This window comes from Pinus tabuliformis, chromosome J (assembly GCF_031772625.1).
Source record: "Pinus tabuliformis cultivar Carrire ecotype Pingquan chromosome J, CPIR1, whole genome shotgun sequence".
NCBI classification, from domain to species: domain Eukaryota; kingdom Viridiplantae; phylum Streptophyta; class Pinopsida; order Pinales; family Pinaceae; genus Pinus; species Pinus tabuliformis.
Window position 1 is genome coordinate 1343306327 of NC_142295.1, and position 7298 is coordinate 1343313624.

Below are 7298 nucleotides of genomic sequence, written 5' to 3' on the forward strand. Positions count from 1 at the left end.
GTCCAGCAGTTCGCCCGAGAGCGCCAGTTGCTGCCCCAACAGGGGAGACTGCTGGGAGAGTTATTCTCCGCGACCTTGACGTGGCCGAGACCCTTACAGCTGTGCAGGAGCAGGTTGAGAGCCTTACTCTCGGCATTCCCGATGTGAGGATTGATGAGTTACCTTTACAGTTGCAGCGACATACTACTAGTGTGCCTAGACGATGGACTCGTCTCTTGCGCATGATTGTACAGGCCATGACGTGCTATCATGAGCATCACTAGGCTAGGGTGCCCCCTAGCATTTTTGAGTTTTTGGGTTATATGACCGATTTTTGTCTTGGTTACAGAACATTATGTATGAACGATAAACAACTTATATATATATTTTGATTTTCGAGTTTTATTCTGGTTGAGTTACATGATCCATATGTACAACATTGATGATGTGTCTCTTTTTATAAATGTCGCAAATGTCTATCTAACACATAGTTTGCTAATGAGTCGGTTAATGTGTTTAAGTTTCTGGAAATATGCTGTTATTGAATTGAATCAAATTGTCTTTCCAAAATCTTAACCCTTAGGAACATGCGATAAATAGCTGGATTGCGAACGGAATATATACCATTGAGTTGTAGTATTACGAGTTGTGAGTCTAGCCTGACAATTAGTCGGCGTATACCATGGGTGATGGCATCAGAGAGTAGTTCTATCAACGCGCTATACTCAGTGATGTTATTCGTTGATTGCCCAATACACACACCTCTGAAACTTACTAACTCGCCGCTTGGATCAAAAATGGCCCAGGCTGCGGAGGATAGGTTCCGTGAACTACGACTCGCTCCGTCGGCATATCCAACACATGTCTCCAGAAGGTTTGACATCTGTAATAAATGTAAAAAGGTGGATCACTCAACCAAAACAAACATTTTAGCGAAAACAAAATACAACAAAAGCATACAGGTTACTATTTAAGCATAGTAACGCTTGAGGTACAACCCATTACGGGGTTGCGCCAGTGGAATTCCGTCATAATCCATTAACTCGTAGGCTCCTTTTGCTAACACTCGTTTAACAATATAGGGGCCCATCCATAAAGAATTAAATTTACCTGCCCCCAATTTATCGGATTCTTGGTCATAAAGCAAGACCAAGTCACCTTCTGAGAAGACACGGGGTTTGACATTTTTGTCGAACTGCGCCTTGACTCGTTTCTTATGGGCTTCGTTAGCCAAAGCGGCGTCACGACGGGTTTCATCCAATTGGATTAATTCCAAGAAACGGGCCTCTTCTTCCGAAGTTCCGGGGAGGAGATCAATTGCGAGTTTAAGAGACGAAATTTCACACTGGATCGGCAAGACTGCTTCCAGGCCATACACCAGTTGGAAAGGTGTGAACCCGGTCGCGTTCTTCACCGATGTTCGGTAAGCCCACAAGGCTGAGTACAGGATTAGGTGCCACCTTCTTTTGTGAACCCCGATCATCCTTTGCAACATACGCTTTAGGACCTTGTTGATTGCCTCAACTTGTCCGTTGGCTTGCGGATAATACGGGGTAGAGCTGTCGTGAGATAGCCCTAGCTTGGCAGCTAATTCAACCATCATGTGATTGCGAAAATGCGACCCATGATCTGTAACTATAGCCTGTGGTATGCCGAACCTGGTGACTACATGATTGAAAAAGAAAAGGGCAGCTGTTTCACCAGTGTTATCTAATGTAGGCATCGCCTCGGCCCATTTGGTAAAATAGTCAACGGCGACTATAATATACCCATGCCCCCCGGTCGAGGTGGGGTTACATTGCATGAAATCGATGCCCCATTTGGCGAAAGGCCCAACAGCAACTATTGGCTGTAAAGGTGCGGGTGGTCTTCTGGTTTTGCTATCGAAAATTTGACAAGCATGGCAACTTCTGACTGCGGTTATGCAATCTTTGAACATGGTTGGCCAGAAGTATCCTGCTCGTAAGATTTTCTGTGCTGTAGCATATCCAGATTGATGCCCCCCACACGCGCCTGAATGACACTCATTCAGGACTTTTTCGGCCTCTTCATGGGTGAGGCACCTCCTCAGAACTGTATCGATACCACGACGGTAAAGCGTATCACCGACGATCATGTAGTCTTTCGCTTGGTATCGTATACGTTTCTGTTCTGAGTGAGAGGTGTCAGGCCTGAATTTTTGGGTTTGGAGATAAATTATTATATCTCCATACCACTCATTGCTTGCAGATATCAGAAACAAACTTTCGTCCACGATTGACTCTTCTGATGTTTCATCGTTGGACGACGATGGGAGATCGCACAATAATTCTGCGAAAACTAAAGCTCTCTTTGATTTGGATTTTACAAATTCCAGATCAAACTCTTGAAGGATCGCTATCCATTTCGAATACTTGCCCCCCAGCAACTGTCGCGACAATATATAAGTCATGGGGTTGCAATATGATAAAATGGTAGTTTTCCGAAAGAGAACATAATGTCGAAATCTTTGTATCGCTTGAACAGCAGTGAGTGCTAGCTTTTCAACATAAGAATATTTGCTTTCTGTATCATTCAAGTTTTTACTTAAATAATATATAGGATGTTCAATTCCATCGACTTCTTGAACTAAAACCATCGCAATGGTCGTATCTGCTGTAGCCAGATACAGGTTAAAATCTCTTTGATAGTCCGGGGCATACATTAATGATGCTTTTACTAGAGAATCTTTCAGAGCATCAAAGGAAGCTTGCGCCACCTGATCCCAGACAAAAGGTACATCCTTTTTCAAAAGACGAGTATAACCTTTAGCAAGTTCTGCGTAATTTGGAATGAACCTCCTCAGAAAGTTTGCTTTCCCTTGGAGTTTCTGAATCTGAAGAAAATTTGAAGGTGGAGGCAAATTAATGATTTCCTGAACCTTACAAGGGTCGAGACGAATCCCATCCTTATAGACTACAAAGCCAAGTAAACGACCAGAACCGATGCAAAACACACATTTGTGCGGATTGAGTCTTATCTTGTAGTGTCGGCAACGTAGAAATATCGCTCTTAAATGCTGCGGATGATCAGTCCGCTTTCGCGAATGAGCCGGAAGGTCATCGAGATAAGGTTGAACGATGTTCTTGATGTCATGGAAGGCATAATTCATTGCCCTCTGAAACGTCGCCCCTGCGTTCTTTAAACCAAAGGGTAATTTTCGATAAGCGAATGTGTCCCACGGACAGATGAATGCAGTCTTTGACTGGTCCTGTGGGCGGATATTTATTTGATTATACCCGGAAAATCCATCCATAAATGAAAAGATTTCACATCCGGCGCATTCATCAATTATCTGGTCGATGAAGGGTGTAGGGTAGTTGTCCTTCGGACAAGCTTGGCTTACATCCCTATAATCGACACACACTCTGATTGTCCCTTGTTTCTTCATAACAGGGACAATATTCGATACCCAATCGGTTAGAGGAACCGGGTAGATGAATCCAGCATGGAGAAGTTTTTCAACTTCTGCCTTAATGGCAGCGGCTTTCTTGGGGTGCACCTGCCGAAGCCGTTGTCTTACTGGTTTGACATCAGGATACATTTTAATTTCATGTTCAACGATACTCGAGTCAATGCCCGGCATTTCATCATATGACCAAGCAAAGACATCTCTGAACTCGCGAAAAAGAGCGTTATATACTTCCAGTTCTGAAGGAGAACATCCTTTGCCGACATAAATATTCTCTAAAACATTTTTCTTAGTCGAGATATTTATGGCTATAGTCTCTTCAATATTGGATAATTTTCGCTCGGAGTCCACCGTATTTACAGTATTTGATAGGAATTCAAAAACTGAAGGGTGGTAAAGGTCATGCTGAGTATCTTCTTCATATTCTGGAAGAAGGGAACGATGGTGGCAATCATTCCATGGTGCCCCCTCAATCAACATTGATTGTAGGATTCCTTCGTCAGTCCCATGTACTTTCGACCAAGGATCTAATGGGGTACCATATTCTCTAGACCTATCTACCCAAACGCTTGATGAGCGTTGATTTGGGTTCGCCTCCCATGCTCGAAACATTGATTGCTACAATATTTCAATGGGGCTTGGGGGCAAAACCATTGCATGATCCATGTCGATATCGTCTTCTGCGATCTTCGTGGAAGATATCATGTTGCAGGCTCTTACCAATGCTACTTCTCCTATATAGAATGGAGGTGGAAGTGCGAAAGTTCCCATTAATGTGGGGTCTTTCAATAGGCCTACTCCGATGTCTTGAAGCGAATGGTTGCTTCCATGGATCATGGGAATGCTTCCTGTAACTTGTGAACCATTAGGGAGGAAGTCTTGTTGGTCGACGATCGTAATCCCTCCTTGAAAAGGGAATGCGATCTTCCTAAAATAAGTCGACACAACAGCTGCCATGGCATATATCCATGGTCTTCCTAGTAGGATGTTGTAGTCCAGATTCCCATCGATGACTTCAACATCTATTTCTACTGTTTTTCCTCCCAGTTCAACTTTCAAGTTATTAAGGATACCCAACGGGGTATATGTCCTTCCGTCGAATGCTTTTAATGTCGTCGAAGATCGCGACAAGGTTGGAGATCCTAAAGTTTTCCAGCAACTCATCGACATAATACATGTAGATGCCCTCTCATCAATAATTGTTCTGTGAACAGTTTTGTTGAGGGCTTTCACTTGAATAAGGAAAGCTAGTTGAGCTGGTAACTGAGGATCGTATCCTTTGTGATCAAAAGATACAAGATTGGAATCCTTAGGATCAACCCCACCAATAGTCGATAACAAAGCCTGCCTTTGGGATGGGAAATTTTGTAGTACTTCAAGAGTCGACATAGCGGATGGCGATTGGGCCAAATCTTCCACTATGTTATAATGCTGCACCGCTCTGGCGCGAGGATTAAATGTCGACTTGTGTACTACTCCCTTTGGCGGTTTTATTGTTAATTCAGGAATGATGGGTAGTACAACTTCTGTCGAAGTTGTTGTCGAACTACTTGGTTGATCTTTACCTTTGTCGTTCGACAGCTGCGGATTCCCGTAATCTTTGTTCCTTGTCGAAATCAAAGCATCATTCTGCTGTTTTGAAACCGACAACATAAGCACTTGCGACGGGGAAGCATTTCCACCATCAACCAGATTTTGACCTGGATTGGGAAACGGATCAGTTAACACAGCTGGATTTTTCGGACTCTTAAAGAATCTTTTTATCTCAGCTTTGTACGGACAATTTCCTGTCCGATGATCCTCATCACATATCTGACATGGATATTTCCTATTTCCAGGAGGGTTTGAAGAAGTTTTTCCAGGAGATGACTCACCCTGTTTCTTCTTCTTCCCTTTGTTTTGTTTCTTCTTGCTCCCTGGTTGTTTGGTTTCTTTCCCTTTATCTGCTGATACGACATTTACTTCTGAAGCAAGAATTTCATCTTTTGCATTTTGATCCGAATTCTTACGGGCTTTCTTAGATGAAGCCTTTGTCGATTTCGCGTTCGCCGTGCCAATCACGCCATCGCCGGCATGAGAGTCACTATTTGATTTAGGAGGAGGAGGAATTGAAAATTCCGGTCTAGGGGCGTCAGGTATTTTGTCGTAGAGCGTGCCAGACTGAGTATAAACTAAGTCTAGATATTTTGCACGAGCAATAACTTGCTCCTCTGTTACGACTCCCCCCTTTTCCACATCTTCTGTTATAACAGGAAGTAACGACTTTATAAACCATTCAGCTAACAGCTGATCGGGAACGTATGTTTTCACCATCCTACGACGACGACGCCACTCATGTATATGATTGGATATATGAGTGGCCGTTGTCTGCTTGAAGTTGGTTAATATTTCAGTTCCCGTTTCATACCTTATTGGTAATTGAAAATGAGTTAAGAAAGTCGTGGCTAGGGAGCTAAAATTGTCGAACGAGGCTCTAGGTAATTCAATATACCATTTTGCCGCTGGACCCGTTAACGTCCTCTGGAAAAGGCGAAGCCTTATCGAATCATCATTCAGGGTGTTTGATGAACACCACAAATGAAAAGTCATCACGTGATTCGATGGGTCTTCACCTGGATTTCCATTGAATTTAGGAATGTCAGATGGAATTTTGTGAGGAATCGCTGGCCACCAAGGGGCGTAAGCAATCGGATCGTTGGTTAACCGGTGTAAATCGGGTAACTCTAAAGTTGCCACGAATGGTAACTGTTGATTCAGGTTAGGTGAAGCGTACCCAGGGTACGATGGAATCGCCTGAGCAGTGGGCCTTTGCATACCGGCATAATGTAATTGATGTTGGTATGATTGATATGGTTGGTGGACTTGACCACTGTAAAGCGGTTGGTTTTGACCGTTTTGAATATACGGCTGTCCACTGTTCGCAAAGATCTGCTGCTCAGAACCTTGGTACACTTGCTGGAATTGTGGTTGTTAGTATTGCACCAGCCATGGTTGTGAGGCCATGTTTTGTTGTGCTATACTAATCGTCGGACCAAGGTGTGGGGTGATTGTACCCGTTTGGACCTGTGTTGCCCCACCAGTTGGCGATTGTGGTTGTGTCCCCGGGTCAAGGGGCTGTTGCATTACAACCTGAGAAATCTGAGGTTGACATACAACAGGCATCGCTTGAACTTGTGACACTGTTACAATAGCCGGTGTGGTCGGGATGTTCGACATAGGTACACACTGTTGCATAGAATATACAACCCTTGGTTGTTGAGGTAGCATAGGTACCCAACCACTTGATGTAATTCCAGTATAACTTGAATACTGTTGTGAACTCCCGTATGGATACCCTCCCGGAGGGGGTAATGAAAGGGCATACTGCCCCCCATACGGTAGCAATCCGGAACTCAAGGGGATTGTTTGTCCTTGGGGACTGGATTGCCCAAATTGACCTCCAAATGGATCAATCTGGCGAGTCTCAACATAAGAGTTGCCGGATATTATTCCGGATGAACAAACTGGAATAGACCAAACTGTCGAAATAGTCCCTTAGTGGACTCCTTCTAGCGGTTGCGAGCTAGTCAGGACAGATGGTATGCCGGCAAACATCGTCGGAGTGACGGCAGGGGCTTCTGCTGTCGCTGTGTTGTTCGACATAGTCCTAGATGTTGACGGTTGTTCAGACATTTTGAGTCTATCCAATAGATTGCCTAGCGATTCTACAGGAACTTCCACTTGTGGTGGATTAACTTCTGATGAAGGAAATAGAGTGACCCCGACTCCAAAATGGGTTGGAGTACTTGCTTGCGGATCTTCTACAATTTCCTCTATTGCAATCAAACCCGGTGGAAGAGGAAGACCGTCAGGTCCGTAAAATATTTCTGGTGCCGAAGAAGGGGTTGAA